General features: G+C 36.4%; 1 protein-coding gene across 2 annotated transcripts in view; it reads right to left on the bottom strand.

Annotated features, from left to right (window-relative positions):
• LOC127796267 (SNF1-related protein kinase regulatory subunit beta-3) overlaps positions 1 to 5,111 on the bottom strand; it is a 39,274-nt gene extending 34,163 nt beyond the window's left edge. The window contains exon 1 of one of the 2 annotated variants that reach the window (XM_052328333.1): positions 4,979 to 5,111. The gene's annotated coding sequence lies outside the window, so the exon portion shown is untranslated. The remainder of the gene's footprint in view (positions 1 to 4,978) is intronic. The other variant, XM_052328341.1, reaches the window with a different exon arrangement.
• Between the last annotated feature and the right edge of the window lie 13,748 nt (positions 5,112 to 18,859).

The following is an 18,859-nucleotide window of genomic DNA, read 5'->3' as shown; positions in this document are numbered from 1 at the left end:
ATTGGGACAATCAATATTACCATTGTCAAGTTGATAGGGTCTGTCAATTATCTCTCATGGATAACCTCTGTCAAAATGTGGTTCAAAGGGCAAGGCCAAGCAGATCATCTTACCACAAAGGTTGAAAGTGTGTCAGAAACTAGCCGGGCTAGATAGGAACAAATCCATGGCCAGTTATGTAAAACCTCCTATGGCAGTCTATTAATCTATCCATCATGCAGCTCTTTCACCCATTTGAAACTTGTGTTGATGTGTGGAAGGAAGTTGAAAAGTGTTACAAACAACATCTAACATTTGTACACTATGGTCTCTAATATCAAGAATCTCAAGCAAGAGTCGACCATGGAATCTTATCTAGGACAGGTTCGGGCTCTCATGCAAGAATTTGATCCTACTCTTCCTCTTACTATGACCAGCACCGAACAAATTGCTCAACGAGAAAAGTTTTTTATGGTTATTACTTTCTCCGCTAGTCCTACCATGAAGGACTCTTTTAAAAGGTTGTTGAATATGACAGGTGCGCATGATATGTCATCTTTTTCTCATGTTGTTCTTCCAACTGAATTTTTAGCTATTGTGTCACAGCTTCCACCTTAGGAGGAAATAGAGGACACAATAATAGTCGCTCACATCCACAATGTGCCTTTTGTAAGAAACTGGATCATCTTGAGGACAAATGTTGGAAGAAACATGGTCGGCCAGCTGCTCCACATCCATCATCTATCAGTGCAGCTCATGTATTTCATAGCAATCCTAGTCCTACTCAATCTCCACCAAGTTCGCAATTGGTACCTATGTTTGTAGTTGAGTATGATGTCTTCCTGAAGTTCCAGGCCACCCAACAATCTCCTCTTGGTAATCTCGTTGCTTGTGTTGTTCAAGACTCATCTGTTGGCCCTTGGATTATAGATTCTGGCACCATTGACCATATGTGTGGCAATGAACTTCTTTTCTCCTCACTTACCTATTTTGATACCTTGCCTACTGTCACCCTAGCTGATGGTACCAAAACTGTAGTTAATGGGATCGGCCAAATCACACCTACCTCATCTTTCTCATTAAATTATGTTTTATATGTTCCTGATAGTCCTTTTAATTTGATTTCAGTTAGCCAATTCACCAAAACCCTTAATTGTTCTATTATCTTTACTCCTACCTCTGTTTGTGTTCAGGACTAGGGTACGGGGCAAACGATTGGCGTCGGGTGTGAGTCACAAGGTCACTATCATCTTGTTGTGCCTAGTTCACCTGTAACTTACACTAGTGCCGCTTCCCTAGATCTTCTCCACTATCATCTCAGTCATCCCAACCTCTCCAAACTGGAGAAATTAGTTCCTAGTTTGTTGTCCAAACTGGAGAAATTGTTGTCATAATTCTTTTTCTTGTCAGGTCAATAATAGGGCTGAGGCTCCCTTTTCCCTTGTGCACTCTGATGTTTGGGGGCCCAGTCGCATCAATTCTACTTTTGGTCTTTCATATTTCGTTACTTTTATTGATGACTTTTCTCGTTGCACCTAGTTGTTTCTTATGAAGAGTCAATCCGAGTTGTTTTCTATATTTCAGACATTTACTGCTAAAATAAAAACATAGTTTGGAGTTTCTATACATGCCTTACGTAGTGATAATGCCCCTAAGTATTTTTCTTCTCAATTTACTACCTTTATGATTGCTAATGGCATCATGCATCAATTCTCTTGTTCTTACACACCTCAACAAAATGGCGTTGTTAAGCATAAAAATCGACATCTTATTGAAACTACACGAACGCTCCTTTTACATGCTAATCTTCCCACCAAATTTTGAGGAGATATTGTTTTAATTGCATATTATCTAATCAATCGCATGCCATCTTCAACGTTACAGGATCAAATTCCTCATTCCCTTTTGTTCCCTACACAGTCGCTTTATTCTATTCCTCTTCGTGTTTTTGAATGTATCTGTTTTGTGCATTCTTTTTCACCTGGACAGGATAAACTTGCTACAAAATCTCTCGAGCATATCTTCCTTGACTATTCCCGGTTACAGAAAGGCTATAAGTGTTACTCTCCTAAGCTAAATCACTATCTTATGTCTACTCATGTCGCATTCTTTGAACAATAGTCTTTCTTTTCGATTGCTCAAACTGATTCATAGAGTCTTCACCAGGTTTTTCCTGTTCCTTTTTCTTTTCTTTCGTTGTCCTCATCGGGTCCGTCTGCCTCCTCCTTTATGGCGCCTACCCTACCATTTTCTGGTTCACCTTCCACGACTCCACTTCTTACATATCACCGTCGTCCTCATCCCACTACCGGCGCCAGCATTCCTCCAGCCCAGGACTCTCCGTCTGTGGTCCCTTCTGCCCCGGATCCTAAGCCCAACAATCTCTCTGTTGCTCTTCGCAAGGATATACGATCTACTCATAATCCCCATCCTATTTATAGCTTTTTATACTATGACCGTTTGTCTCCTTCTTATAGTGTCTTTGTTTCGAGTCTTTCCTATGTTTCTATTCCTAAAACCACAGGTGAAGCCCTATCCCATCCTAGTTGGCGTCAGGCTATATTGGATGAGATTGATGCCTTACATTCGAATGATACTTGGGATTTGGTGCCTTTACCACTAGGAAAGACCCCCATTGGTTGCCAGTGGGTATTCACTCCCAAAATGGGTCCTCATGGATAGGTGGAACATCTCAAGGCCCGCTTGGTTGCCAAAGGCTTTACACAGATCTATGGGCTAGATTACAGTGATATCTTCTCTCATGTTATGAAAATAGCCTATGTTCGCCTTTTTCTCTCTCTGGCTGCCACGCGTCATTGGCCACTCTATCAGCTCGATATTAAAAATGCCTTTCTTCATGGTGATTTGCAGGAAGAGGTATATATAGAGAGAAATCACCTGGTTTTGTTGCTCAGGGGGAGTTCAGTGTAGTCTGCAAACTTAAAAAGTCTCTCTATGGTCTGAAACAATCTCCATGGGCATGGTTTGGCAGGTTCAACACTGTGGTTCAAGGTTTTGGTCTCACTCGAAGTGAAGTTGATCATTCAATTTTCTATCGTCATTCTTCTTCCTTTTGTATCTATCTTGTTGTCTATGTAGATGACATTGTTATCACAAGGAGTGATTAGGTTGAAATACAGAAGTTGAAGGAACATCTATATCAACACTTTCAGATCAAAGACCTAGGCGGACTTCAATATTTCTTGAGCATTAAAATTGCTCAATCAGGAGATGGTATCTCAATTTCTCAGAGGAAGTATGCCCTTGACATCTTAGAAGAAACTAGTATGGTGAACTACAAACTAGTTGACACCCCAATGGATCCGAATGTCTGACTCTTGCCGGGACAGGGGGAGCTTTATTCAGATCCTGGAAGGTATAGGAAACTGGTAGGCAAGTTAAATTATCTCACAGTCACTCGTCCCGACATTGTTTTTGCTGTGAGTGTAGTTAGTTCCTCAGTTCTCCATGTGATTCTTACTAGGATGTTGTTATCCAGATTCTGAGGTATATCAAAAGAGCATCAGGTAAAGAGCTACTCTATGAGGATAAAGGACACACGGATATTTGTTATTATGCAGATGAAGATTGGGCCGGATCTCCTTCTGATCGTCGGTTAATCTCTGGGTATTGTGTTCTTGTGGGGGGAAATCTGATTTCTGGAAAAAGTAAGAAACAGAATGTAGTAGCTAGATCTAGTGCAGAGACAGAATATCGAGCTATGGCTAATGCAATTTGTGAGCTCATCTGGCAGAAACAACTTTTGCAGGAACTCAAGTTTTGTGAAGTGTCCCCTATGAAGCTTGTTTGTGATAATCAGGCTGTCTTACACATTGCTTTCAATCTAGTGTTCTATGAACAGACTAAGCATATTGAAATCGACCGTCACTTTATTAGAGAAAAGCTGGTTGAATGTGTTATTGTTACAGAGTGTGTTAACTCCAATGATCAACTTGTAGATGTCTTCACCAAGTCTCTAAAGGGTCCTTGAGTGAAATATATTTGTAACAAACTTGGTGCATATAATATCCATGCTTCAGCTTGAGAGGAAGTGTTAGAATTATTAGTATAATTGTAAATATTGTAATTATTGTATGTGTGTGTTTTATTTGTAATTATTTATAATTAGATTAAGCCCATAGGTTAAGCCCGTAAGTGTTTAAGACCCGTTATGCCTATTATAAATAACAAGCTAAGAGAGACTAATCTCTTAGATTTTTCTCTCATAATTATTTTCTCACATATATAAACTAATAGTAAACACTCCTAAGCAATATACCAATGAGAACAGAATACAACCAAACATGACCAAGAGGTTCACAAACACCCCCCCCCCCCCCCCCCCCCTCTCTCTCTCCTTCCGTTGAACATTTTGCATCAAACTACCATTCCTGATGTCAAAAACACGAAATATTGTGAACATAATAAAATTCAACCAGTGAGAACAGAATAAAACCAAAGTACCAAACATGACCAAGAGGTTTTTCCCCCCTTTTTCCCTTCTTCTGCTGAACTTCGTGCATTAAACTACCATTGCGTTCCCAACTAAAGTTCTTACGTTATTCATACTTATTGCTACGTTACTAGAATTAACTGGAAGAGAAAAAGAAAGTTCGTGAAACCAATTGTAATATACAATACCCAGGATATTGAAAAGAATAAAAATGCACAAAAGACGCGATACCCACAATTCTAAAATACTAGAAACCCAGCGCACTAAGCCACAAATGCACTTTCATCTTCCGTATTTCTAAAACCTATAAATCACCACAAAAGCAAGACAGCTACTTCTTACGCCATAACAAATTTCATAACAAACCCAAAACCATTACGTACCGAATTGAAGAGATAAAGCGAAAGAGACGCTAATACATCACGATGAAACAAGAATCTGGGACTACATTGAACTTATCGATACAGTGCAATTGCATGGAACCACAGCAAATATAGCCATCTGTATGTATGCATGTGTGTATTACGGAAAGAGAAGGGATGAAACCTGGTGGAGGGTGGGCAATCGTGGAGGAATTGGACAAATTGATTCTTTTGGACTTGCGATCAGGTGCGATTGTGAAAGAGCAGACGATTCCCTTTCACAGAATGAATTGTTCCCTGTGTTATATAGATAGGGGAAGAAAGATCGGTTCACGACGACAGTGTTGGAACCGGCAACTGGGTCGATACCATCCGGTTCAAGTGGTTTCCAAAACCAGACCCGGTTCTTTTGACGGTCCAAACGTTTTCAATACCTTTTTTCCTTTCTGTACCGACAGGGGATCGAAACTTCCGGCTGAAATGAGAGTGAAGGTACAATGAAAATTAAAAAAAAAATTAATTCAAAATCAAACTTAAATTGGATTGAATTTCTTAACCCAACCATTATTGATAATTCAAATTAAATATCATTACCCTGAAAAAAAAAATCCAATTTCCCGTTTCAGCCTTTTCTTTTTCCTTTTTTTCATTTTAATAGTAATAGTAATAGTAATTCTGTATTCTATGGGCTCATTCCCTATTCTGGTGATTGGGCTGGGCTAGGCTGGGCTGGGCTGAAAAATAAGCTGTAATTGTGAATAGTGGTGGCCCTAAAAATAAGCAGTAATTATCAAAACTTCAGACTTTCAAGATAATATTTTTTTATACCTATCTCGAGGAATGTTTTCTCCTCCTTTTCAACCATATTAAATTAAATGGTAAAATGTTAAGATTAACAATTTATGAAAAATGGTAAAATTCCAAAGCAACAATCTGCCGACAACATATACCATGCCTTTGAAACCTCGTCTGCATCAAACTAACATAACATATGACACGCATCGAGGGTTGTATTCTTTTTCTTTTTTCTCATTTTTTTGGGGCAAAAGGATTGTACATCTAAAGTCTAAACTACCTGTCCTTGGCATACGATCCTAAAAAGAAGTGAAAAGAGTTTTTAATTAGTGAGTTCATGGATTGGCTAACCTGGCCTCTGTCCGATTCTTAGCATAAATTAACGTTAAAAACCCTTTGTTCAATGTTTCCGTCTTTTCCCTAGTGTTGGATCGAAGGACGTGCAGTGCAGCACTAACAAGCCAGCAATGTACGAGAACCAGAAGTGTGAAAATCCATAAGAATTAGTTTAAAATTTGTGTGAAATATATAAGAATTAGCAGGTTTCTTTTCCTCTTGGGGAATTAACAACATGCCGAAATTTTTTAATGTGTTTATTTGTTGTACATATTGTAAATTATTGTGTGAATATAATAAATTTATTTAATATGTGTTTAAAAATCAAAAGATATTAACAATAAATTAGTGTAAAACGTCACACCGAAGGAGATTTGATTGATTCTTTTAACATAGATGATGATCAAGTCCCAGATCTGAATGACTTCACACTGAAGTTTTTTAATATTTGTTTGGGAGGTAGTGGACTCCGACTTTCTAACTGCTATGCTGAATTTTTTTTTTTTTAATCAGAATATTTATTACGAAATGTGAATGTCATGATGATCAATGTTGTCTTTAAAGTATCTCACTTGAAGTCTGTTTCCCATTTCCTAGTGTAATATCTTGTGTAAGGTCATTATCAAGGTTATATTGGCGAATAAGTTGAAGCAAGTGCTCCCTAGTTTAGTGTATCTAATGCAAAATTACTTTGTCTTCGACAAATCAAAAAGTGATGATATTTTATTAGCCTAGGAGTTATTTTATCCACACCACCTCCGCAAAAGTATGCCTCGTTGTCCTATGAAAGTAGATTGTCACTTTTTGTTGACAACCTTGAAGGTTGGGCCAATGTATCTGAGTTTTTTGGGACATAAGAGAAAATATAAAAAATGAACTCCCAAATGTAATCGTTGAAAATTGAAGCAAATCTGAAAGAGTGAATCTAATGAGCCAATCGGCAATCGAGAGGCAACGAGCCACCAGTGACAGCGAGCAATGGAACAAGAGGCAGTGAGCCACCGACCGGTCACAACCCACAAGGACAAGCGACTGAGTAGAGCAGCGAAAGACGATGCTTGCTGGGTGAGCGACTGAGCAGCGAGCCACTGGCCACGAGGGCGAGGCAAGTCGGGTGAGGACGAGCGACCGCCGACCGAGCAGTGAGAGGCGAGAGAGCGAGAGGGTGAGCGTGAGGTCGAGGGCGAAGGGCGACGGCTCAGCAAGAGGAGAGAGAGGCAGGGAGCGACCGACGACAGAGCAGTAGTGAGAAGCGAGAAGCAATAGCGAGGGCGAGACGCGACGAAACAAGAGAGGTGGGGCTAGGGCAGTGAGCAAAAGAGAGGGAAGGAGAAATTTTGCAGACGGGAAAAGGGTGGGCGGCTGGGCTAGGCTGGGAAATAGGCCCTTACAAATGGAAATATTTTTTATTATGAGTCCCTAAGCAATGAAGTTTCCATGACATTTCCATGGGCCTTGAGACAGCTGTCTCATGGGCCTCATGGAAGGTTCAATATGGGGTTCCTTCGCCACCCCTCTCTCTCTCCTTATTCTTGCTATTCTCTCTCCTTATTCTTGCTATGGAGGTGTTATTGGGGATAATGGCCCATCATTCTTAATTGGATGAGTTTCAGTATCATTGCATTGTTAGAGAACAAAGTCGATGTTTACAAAAGGCCTGCTATGTTTTTCTATGCTGAGTTGACTTCTGTTATAACTTTCAAGACTGTTTGGGTCATTTTGTAGATTTATCGGGCTTGGTGGTAAATCCTTAGAAGAGCCACTTCTTCATGCGTTGCTATGATGAGCCTCTTAGTTAGAAGTTGTTGGACATGCCTGGTTTTTGTAGGGATTAACTTGCCATTCTTGTTCCCCAAATTACTAAGAACATGACTTTTGCAGATTACAGACTTATTATTGACATAATCTTGTAGTAGATTGTCGGGTGGAAAAGTATGGATTATTGTCTTTTGGAGACCATGATAATGGTACATGGCCAATCTTATGATTCTTATCGCGAAAACAATGTTAACAATTCAATTTATCGTGACATTTTGATATCAAAATATCACAATAAATTAAACTAAAAAAATCAATAATTTGAATCCGTTGTCTTCTCTCTCTCTTTTTCCCTGTCTCTGTTGTCGACTTCTTCTCCACCCATTGTTGCCATCGACTTCTCCTCCACCCGCCCCTTGCCTACTCTCTATCTCTTGCTCTGGTCGTCGGTCTCTTGCTCTTTTTCTTCTTCTTCTTCTTCTTCTCTCTCTCTCTCTCTCTCTCTCTCATTCTCGCCCTTGTCGTCATTGAAGTTGTCACCATCAACGCTTTTGGTCGCCACCGTCATTCACTTCCACCACCACCGCCAATGCTTCCATCTCTTTCTCTCTTTCTTTCTTTTTGGGTCTTCATTCTTTCTCCACCGACGCCTCCATCTCTAGTCCATCGCCGACGCCTCCATATGTTACAAAAGCGTCGATTATTTTGTTGTCGTCTTCACATCTGTTCAACGACTAACTAATCATTTTGCTTCTAATTTTTTAAAAATTAAACTAACACATATAAATATATAGTATATTTACTGAAAATATATTTGAATATAAGTTTGGGTTAAATACACATATATTTTTTAAATAAAAGTATAGACTAAACAGAGATACAAATAAATAACATATTTTGGGTTCAACATATTTTTATACTATTATTTATTTGTATTATTTGCATAACATGAAATATAATGCTATGATTTTGTGTAACTTAACATATAATTTCTTACTTTTATAAAATGTGATATTATGATTTTGTATAATTTTACATACAAATTTTAACCTTTTAATTCTAACAATATAAATAAATAATAATATAAAAATATATAATTATTTATACTTGAGATAATTATAAAATATATAAAATTTTATTTTTTGTATGAATGATAAAGAGAAGAAATATAATTTTATTGTGATTGATATATATGAATATATCTTTTTATTAAAAATAAATATTATAATATTATAATTTCATTTCATTTTATAACTTAAAAAATGAAACAAAACTACAAAATATTTTTTTAAAAATAGCAAGCCAAACTATTCTCTTAAAAGGTTCAACATATTACAAGTTATGCTCTTAAAATTTTTAAAAGTTGTAAAATAGATTTAATTTGGTCCAAATAATTTTGTATAATATATTTTTAGTTTATAGTTATATTTAAAAATATATTTGTGTATATTTATATATATATGTAAATCTTTAATGTAATATATATACTTAGTTTGTGTATATTCATATTTTATAGAATATACTGAAACAGTGGTGAATGGCGACAGAGGCAGCTATGTCGATGCGAAATAGTGGATGTAACACCCGAGAATAATTTTGAGGATAAAAATGATATTTGATAAAGGGCATAATTAGAATTTTGGAAAAAATAAGACTATAGGGCACACAAACACAGCTTTGGACGACCGAATTAATCAGAGGGAGTACCTCAGACCCTAGATAACCAAGGAAAATGGTATAGTATCGACGAGAAATTAAAATTATGATTTTTAGTGATAAAAGAAATGAGATCAGGAACAGTTTTTGGTACAGCAAAAATACAGCTGTCAATTAGGCCGTATTACCGAATTGTTGTAAACGACGGCCAAAAAGTCAACGGAGAGTGCCAAGGACTAGTATTCGATGTATAGAACAACCCTTAAGTGGTTTCAGGTTGAATCGAGTGGATTTGAGGTCAAATAAATCAATCGGGCCTAAGTGTAATTTCTAAAAAATTGCTCGAGGGAGGTCTAAACGGCAATTTTTCAAAAGTTTCAAGGGAGAAATGAGAAGTGCTAATCTTGAGGGTCTTAGTGAGGGTGTTAGAAAGATCAGGGGCTTGAGGTTAAGGGCCAAAATGCAAAAGAAAAATTTTAGGGGGCTAAAGTACAATTTTCATAAAATTGCTCAGAAATGGCAGATCTGGCCGAGATTTTGGCCGGAAAATACGGCCATTTGGACAGCCTAGGACCGTCAGGGAATGGCCTAGGGTGGCCTAGGAGGCGTGGGGAAGAAGGCTTGGCCAGAAATCGGCCACGTGGGAGTTGTTTTTGGCTATAAATACCGAAGGTATTCGACCGAGAATGAAGCACCAAATCGAGCTCGTTTTTGAATGATTTTTGGAGCTTTGATAGAGGGCTTTTGGTCTCTAGGCATCAAGGATCATTTTGGGAGTATTTTGAAGCATTTTGGTGAGCGTTTGAGGGGGTTTCAAGTTTGGCCGAAGGTTTGAGGCGGTCCGCCTAGTCGGACCTGTAACCGGCCATTTGGGCCATTTTCCGGTGGCCTTTCGGCCTGATTTTTGTGGCATCGTGATCGATTCTCAAAGAGCTTTCGAACGGCACCGGTTTCATGGCCATCGGAGCAACCGCCGGCGACCGACTAGAGGTAGAAGACGGTGGCGCGTGACTGCCACGCGCCAGCAAATTTTGTCCAACCACTCGCCCGCGCATGAGGGCGCGTGAGGCCTTAGGTAATTTTGAAATTTTTTATTTATTTTAAGAAAAATAAAATAAAAATTATGGTAGAAGAAAATTTTGAAAAATGTTGGAGAAAATTGTCATTTTGAAATTTTCAAGGTAAATAAGGCTTATGAAAAATAGGAGGAGATATTGAAAAATTTTTAGAAAATTCCAGAAGTTAGGAAATATTTATTTATGAATTTTTATGAAGAGAAATCGAGAAAAAATCTTGAGTAGGAATTTATTAGAATTTTTGAGGAGAAATATAAAGAAAATAGGAAGAAATTATGAAAAAATTGAAAAAAAATGATATGATTTTGAACAAACGTGATGACTAGGGTATCGTTGAAGCTCGAGGTTGAAGTATAAGAGCGTCGGGCGCAAGAATCGAGGTCAGACACGCAAATTGAGGTGGGCACGCAAATCGAGGCTACTCGCGCTCTTCAAGAAAATTGAGTTACAATGTGAGTGTTCGCCCCCAACTTTGTTTTGACTTGTGAGTGGTTCTACCCAAAAAGACTTTGAGTGACATGTGAATGGTTTACTATGAATGCTCATCCCTATGGCTTGATTTATTATGATTGTCCAAACAGTTATTTGCACATGCATTGAATTTCGTACGGTAAATTGCATATATTGAGATGTTGATTTTATGCATGTTATGATTTTTCGGCATTGGCATATTGTGTGGTTCACGTAGGACATGGGTTGTTAACCTGTGACGTAGCCCAGAGTGACAGCACTCAGGATGCATACCTAGGATTAATGCTAGGTGACCCACTTGGGACGGGGCTGAGACGGACTTCACCCTATGGGACCCAAGTGGCGGGGCTGAGAGTGGACACCACCTCGGTTGTTGGCTCAAGTGGCGGGGCTGCGAGTGGACACCACCCCAAGTTCCTTTGAGCAATAGCATTAATGCCGAGGTGACATCGATTCCGAGGATAGTGCTGATGTGACACTCTTGGGGCTAGGGTTGCATTGGGTTTTGGAATGCTTTTGAGTTGGAGCGTAAAGCCTAACAATGACAATGGGGTGATTCCCGGGTTCATGTGTCGAGGTTGTCCCTCTTAAGCATGATTGTGTTTGCCAATGGGCCGATGGGATCGTGTCGCCTTTAGAGAGATTGTATTTTTCCCGATTAGGGTTAAGTGCTATGTGGGATTCTCTTAGGCTGGTGCATGTCGGGACTTGTCGGTTTATATATGATTTTGCATATTTGCATGAAAATGTTTTGAACTCTCATTTAGATGATTCAGCATCTAATTTGGACTATGTCCCTGAAATATTCAACGTTCCAGGTGATTGTAGTGGCGCCAAGGGAAAGAATGTCATCGAGATGTAGCTGTTATGATTAGTTTTCATAGGTTTTGTCTATGAATACGATGTTCAGAGGTTATGTAATATTTTGATATTTTCATGTGAAACATCGATTCAGTTATTATCTGTAAAGGAAATTGTCAGTTATATATCATTGAGGTTTCGATCTTGCTTCCGCTGATGTGATTGATATTACTTGTCTTAGTCTATTAATTATTCAATTTTGATATGCTAAGAAGGTACGATCGGCATTGTCGGGAAATGATTATGTCGAGGGTATGTATATCAAGGGACTTATGTTGTGTATATGATATAAAAAAAAAAAATATTCCCAAAATCTCAAGGTAATGCACGTTGTGAGAAAACGGGGCGTTACAGTGGAGGTTGCAACGGCAGCAAGAACGAGAAGAGAGTAGGGGAAAGAGAAATGAGAGAAGAAGTTGAAGGTGAGCTCTCGACAAACAGATCAATAGCAAGATGGAATATCGAATGGACTGCGAGAGCGTGAGATTGACTATTGGTCACGCATTGCACGACAGAGGACCAAACGGTCATAGGCAAGAACCAGAGAAAGATAGAATACGTCAGAGACGTCAGATCTAGACCAAGTGCCATCGGAATCTAGCTAAAGAGACGATATCAAACCTGCCCAGATTTAACTGAAGATGTCGCAGTGAGAAAGAAAAGAGAAAAGAGCGAGAGAGATACGCACACACCTAGCAAACTAGATACGTACGTAGGAGACACACACGCAGCTTGCAAAAGTCGACAACAATAGTGGAAAGAGAAAAAGAGAGAATGAGGAAGAAGCTATGGGCAAGCCTTCGAAATATTGGTAAGAATAGATCTATAATTGCAACAGAGATAGATGTGTAATTTCAACTTGGGTTATCCACCAAATTATCATCGAGATTAGTTGTGTAGCATTATCCTGGAGGCCATTGTGTTCTCCAGTACCATTTGGTGCGATAGTCTTGAAGGTAAAAGCTTTTAGTTCCTCCATTTACCTTACGGTTGTCTTTCGTACCAAAAAAGATCATTGGATTCGAGATTCTATAAACCTTATGTGAAATAAAGGATTGGTGATGGGCATTTTGTTTTTCTTGGGTTGGATCCCTAACCTTAAGGGCATTTTGGTAAAAGACATAATCTCTTCAGTTAGCTCAAGAAACAAGTCTTCCTATTGAGGCTCAAGTTTCTAACATTATTCAGAGCCAGCCTAACAGAGTTAAGGGCCTTAGGCGAAAAAATTTGTTCAGGCCTTTCAGTATTGATTTTTTTAATAAAAAAATAAATAATATATTTTTTTATATAAATATTTTATCATTTTATTAAATAAAAAAAGTTAAAATTCAATCAACTACAAAATATAATGTCTCACAGATAAGAAAAAAAAGTCAAACAACTTACAATAATAAACAAAAAATAAATAGAACTAATTTTTCTTGAAAGTCGAAGAAAATCAGTGCGAACAAAAAACTATACATTAATGGTTCTCTTATAGAGAGAAACAAAATATAACATTAAACTGATAGTATTAAAAGATAAAATTCACCAAGAGCAACTTTTTATTCTACAAATATGTGTTGGACTATGTTCACCTTTATATAAAATTAATTTTTCTTGTCTTTTGAGATGCAAAATTATTAATTAAATCTCCATAATCAAGTTTATCTAATAAATCATAAGTTTTATGGGGAACACCACAGCAATGGTTAAAAAATGAAAAATGATGAAGGAAGTTAAAAAAAAATAAAATGTTTTATATTTAATTTTTAATAAAATATTAATTATTAAAAAATAATATATATATATATAAATATTACAAATTTTTAAAATCTAGAGTCTAATGCCATGGCATAAATGGCTTAAAGGTAGGGCCGGCCTTGACATTATTCAAGAGGCTCAAAGTCTTTCTATTTTTTAAATAATTAATTATTTTTCACTAAAAATTATACAATATATTATTATATATTCAAAGTATAGTTACTTTTTAAAAAAATTAGGAAAATTATATATTTTAAAAAATAAAATATAGGTTAAGTTATTTTAAATGAAAGCAACCAACCCTTGTTTAATTTATAAGTTAAAAGCACAATGATTTATAATGGGACTTACTATTTAAAAAAAATAAAGAATTTTACCCTTTACTTTTAGATATATTTACATAGATGTGAAAAGTTATATTCTATTTCAAGCCAACCCAATAATATTATCTATTTCAATAATCCCAAATTCAAATTTTATATACACACAGATATAAGAACAATATTCTTAATTAATCATAAAACTTTTATAAAAATAAATGAAAATGAAATAGCATGGTAGTAACACCTCTGTAATTCAAAATTAATTTGGTAAGTGTTTTTGTCCTCGACGGCCCATACATACTCTCTTTTGAAGAAATAAATGAGTCACCACCCAACAAAAAAGAATAAACACTAAATAAAGAAAGAAAGAAAGAAAGAAAGATCCCCACTTCAGATAGAACACTAAAAATTTCACTGCTGGAGTCCACATAAAGGACAAGAGTATTTTTGTCGTTTTGGACCCAACAGTCTCCACAAGTATAATTGAAGAGGGGAAAGTAAAGGGCAAAAAGGTCCCCACAGAAAGAAAGAAAGAAAGATCGAAGTGAAAATTGAAATTCATAAATGGCCACGTCACCGTTGTACGGACGTAGGCCCGGTAAAGCTTACGGTGGACAGCCTCATGAGTGATGATAGTGAGAATCCAGCACCCACATCATTTCCGGCCCCTCCCACAAGCAGTCATATTAGGTGACAAAGAGTACCCATTTCGGCCCCCCAATAACAGAGCACAGCAATTCGAAACGTGTACGAAGGATTTTTATTTTTATATCATGGTGTGTTCGGGTTTAACTTTTGATGAGGGTGAAAAATGAGAATAAAATTTATTTTTTATTTAAATTTTAAGAAATTTTATTAAATAATTTTTTTTTATGAAATTTGAATTCCATCTTAGTTCAAAAAATAAAGATTTTACTTGAAATCAAAAAATTAAAATTTTTAAGGAGTGGAGTGAGAATTAAAATTTCACGGAATTGGAATTACACATCTCTTTCTACTCTCCAATCAAACGCACTCTTAGTTGTTACGAATTTTTTAATTTATCTTTTTTATTGACATAATGAAATCGAGCAGTGGAGCCGTATGTGAAAAAACATCATCTAAAAAAAAAAAAAATACTCATTTCAAAGAAAAACGTTACCTTTGCATATGCTAAGGTCATGACATTTGGCAACCTTGGTTGCCTTATTCTTATTCATTTTATTCAATTACATTAAATAAAAATTTATCAAAAAATAACCTAATTTATTTATATTTATCATATAAAGTGATAAATAAAGTTTAATGAAGGTAATTTTGCATCCAAGCACACCATGAATCATATACAAAATACAAAAAAAATTTAATGTAGTAAAATAACCTCTTGTATTAGATAATATGGCATTACATAATATAAAAGATACAGAGTAATTTTTTTTCTTTCTTTTTTTAGAATGTCTATCTCTTTTTAGGTTTCTTAAGAGAGAGAATTTCATCAATCTAGCATGTGTCGCCATCAAATATCGACTAATTATGTCGTCACCGTAGTGAATCAATCGATTTTTGATAACGATCCCCGTCTTTTCTACTGGTTCTTAGACCACCTAATTAAAGTTTTCCCTTTCATTTGTTTGTGGTTGCTTCTTGACCCTCGTATATATTCGACTCCTATCTATTTCTATCCTTTCTAATTCATAGTTTTGACTCCACCTTCTAATCTCCTATTGTGGCCTTGGCGGAGACTTCATGAGTTGTTCCTCGATCGGCTCAGCGAAGCAAGGTATGTGAACATGGTATTGGAGCAGAGGGGATGAAAGGAAGGACTCAACAAAGGATCGGAGTGGTACTCGATCGGGGCTTGTTTGAGGCTTGACGACATTGAAGATTTTTTTCTCCTAGGTTGACGGAGTGGCATGTCCGATGTCAAGAATTAGATGCCATGGCAATGATATTCCACTCTTCCTTTTGGCATTCGGTTACTGATGAATGGCAACAACTTTAATCATTTTGTGGTGCTTTTAAGGGTTTGTTTTTTGGCCTCTTATGTCTTTTTTTATGGGTCTACTACTTAGGAGTAAGTTTTTGGGTTCATGTTGGTTTTGTCGTTGACCCTTCTATTATTTTTTAGTTTAGAGTACATCCTTTTGTTGGCACTGTTGTTAGAGGTTGAACTTTGTAGTATGAGATTTTGTATTTCAGTACTTTGTTCCCAGTATGGATTAACTCTTGTAATGAATGATAAAATAAAAAAGAAACTAATTCAAGGATTATACTAAACAACAATAAAATGTAATTTAATAGGCATCCCAAAAATTCTTATTAGTCCATGTAGTATTTGTTAAAATGAGTAAGATAAGATTATATTAAAATAAAGTTGAAATAATTTCCGGACTAACATATAGAATAGTCAAAATAAAGTTGTGAAGCATTTCAAGAATTTTATCAAACTATTTGTTAATTTTTTTGAAATACATTGAATGACTCATGCGCTATTTTTTCTTATATGTAATAATTAAGATAATTTATCTGGAGGAAGAGAGATAAATTTATCTAGAAAAACCCAGATAAAAAGTCGTTTGGCTTTTTTTTTAAAGGTTGTCAGATAAATTTAATAAGTATAATAGAAAATATTTTTGTCTGTAATGCATTTCATATTTCACTTTTTTCAGTCTATATCTTAGTTAACATACAGTACCCCAAACTTTTGTATCATTTTTATTTTAGTTAAACAAAACTCTCACTCACTCTCATCATAATATGAATTATATATATTACTTTTATTTTCTTAAAATATGTAAGAGAGACAAGATGAGTTAATATATATTTGTTATAAGGTTTAATAGGTTTTATAGACCTTATTTATTTATATTGTTGTAGTATAACCTCCGAAGGAAGATATCGTTATCTTAGAGAAGATTTTTCTCTCGGAGAAAGTACTTTTTCTCCTAATTCAAGAATCACATAGCATATTCACTTAGTTTGAATCACTCTCTAGAGAAGACAACAAGGGAGATTTTCTCCCAAACAAGCCACATGTAATAAAGAATTTGTTATTGCCCCGTGCAATGGCTGCTCGCCTTAAGGCATTCCTCTTAGACGATTCACTAGATTCATACTCTTTTGAGGGGGTTCCTTTTATACTTAACTTGAGACAACTCTGTGCACACTTCATGCATGTGTGTCACGTGTCCCACTATCATCATTTTAAGGGGTAGTTGTCTTTCACTTATAAGATGATCTTCTTTAATTTTCAGATGGACAATCACAACTAAAATATCAACATCACATACTTAAGTTTAAGCACGTCATTAAGCTGCTTACCCATAGCAATTCCATTTCTTCTCTCGAACTCTCACTATCATCATTTTAGGGGGTATTTGCCTTTCACTTATAAGATGATCTTCTTTAATTTTCAAATGGACAATCACAACTAAAATATCAACATCACATACTTAAGTTTAAGCACGTCATTAAGCTGCTTACCCATAGCAATTCCATTTCTCTCTCGAACTACCTTTGACTTGCTTCTGCATAACGGCCATGACCTATGTTGACTTAAGCATCAAATGGCTTATGCAGAAGGAATCCCTACATGACTATTGACAATACTATTCTGTGTTACAGCTATTCGATCCCAGACAATAAAACGCTCTTCCAAACAAGTTTTCATCACTCACCTTCTTTAACAATACTGCTATACTTGTTTGAGCCCACAACTACTTTTTCAAGAAACCAAAGCTTGTCCAGCTCTCTCCTTAAAGCAAGCATTTCCTTTTCTCCTAGATTGGTGATCACCTTGACTTCTATGCCTAGCTAATTTATTTCAGCTTAATTTCTCGCATTATAAATTATAATTATTATATTTCTAACAACATAAATAAAATTTATTTTCTTGCATAGTAAATCTGCACGGAAGAAGGTCGCGATGGAAATTAAGGTTTTCAGACTATGTTTTTAAATATTGAAACAGAAAATAAATTATCATAAAACTAAGCATGAACGGGTAAGACCGTTTTAAAAACATAAAGGACTAAAAACCTGAAACATATATCGACAAAGGAATCAACATATGAAATCAACAAATTAAGCCAAAATTAAATAAATCACCTTACATTTAACAGTTGTATATACACTCGCACATCTCTCTCTCCGGAGAAATTCCTCTCCTCAACCATAGCCATCTCTCTCTCTCTCTCTCTCTCTCTCTCTCGCACAGACAAACGCGACTAGGGTCGGAAAGTTAGATCTCAGGCTGCTTGTTTTTAGCTTCCTTTTCTCTCTTCTACTTTTTACTGTGTATTAATCTGGTTTGGAATAAGTAGATTGAAACAGTTAATTTTATGTTGCTTCGAATAGAACCTCTTCTTCTTTTGCTTATGTGCGTGTGTATATATAGTTATGTTTTTCGATTTAGCTCATCTAGGGCTACAGTTAATCACCCGCCAGAAACCTGACATGGGTAGATAGCCCTAGCATATGATTTTTCTTCTTCCAGTTTTCTTTTCTGGAATTTTTGTCGCCGGAAAATCTGATCCAAATAGTCAAAGTCAATAAAGGCTTTTTCTCCAAACCCTAATTTGCAAAAGTGATATATGTTTCTGAAGAAGAAAGGGAGTTTTCCCGTGTTGTATAAAAAAATGAGTTTTCTTGTTTTTGCCAAGTGTGAAAAATGAGTTCAGTTCTGTATAGATTCTTCTATATGTAGTATCCCCATATCATAGCTGTAGGTACGGTAACAGTTCACTGTTCTCTCTTGGCCATTGATATGCTAAGCGCTAGCTGTAGCACAATCTCAAATCTCTCTCTGTACTATGCCCTATCTGTGTGTGTGTCCTTTTTCTGTAATTTTTTAGCTAAGTTCAACTAAATAGATCTAGACCTCTCTTTCTTCATCGATCTCTGTTGCTTTAGTGCATGGATTGATTGACAGTCGTTGTTTGCGGGTGTAGCATCATCAAGATTCACATGCAGATGCTCGGTGGTGATGTAATCTCTCTCTCCCTCTCTCTCTGCGCTATGGCTTTTTGAATGTGGGAATCTTGATGATGCTGCATCGGCAATAAACGA

Source organism: Diospyros lotus, chromosome 1 (genome assembly GCF_014633365.1).
Source record: "Diospyros lotus cultivar Yz01 chromosome 1, ASM1463336v1, whole genome shotgun sequence".
In the NCBI taxonomy this organism is placed as follows: Eukaryota; Viridiplantae; Streptophyta; class Magnoliopsida; order Ericales; family Ebenaceae; genus Diospyros; species Diospyros lotus.
The sequence above is the reverse complement of the archived record's forward strand: the minus strand, read 5'-3'. Positions and strand labels throughout refer to the sequence as shown.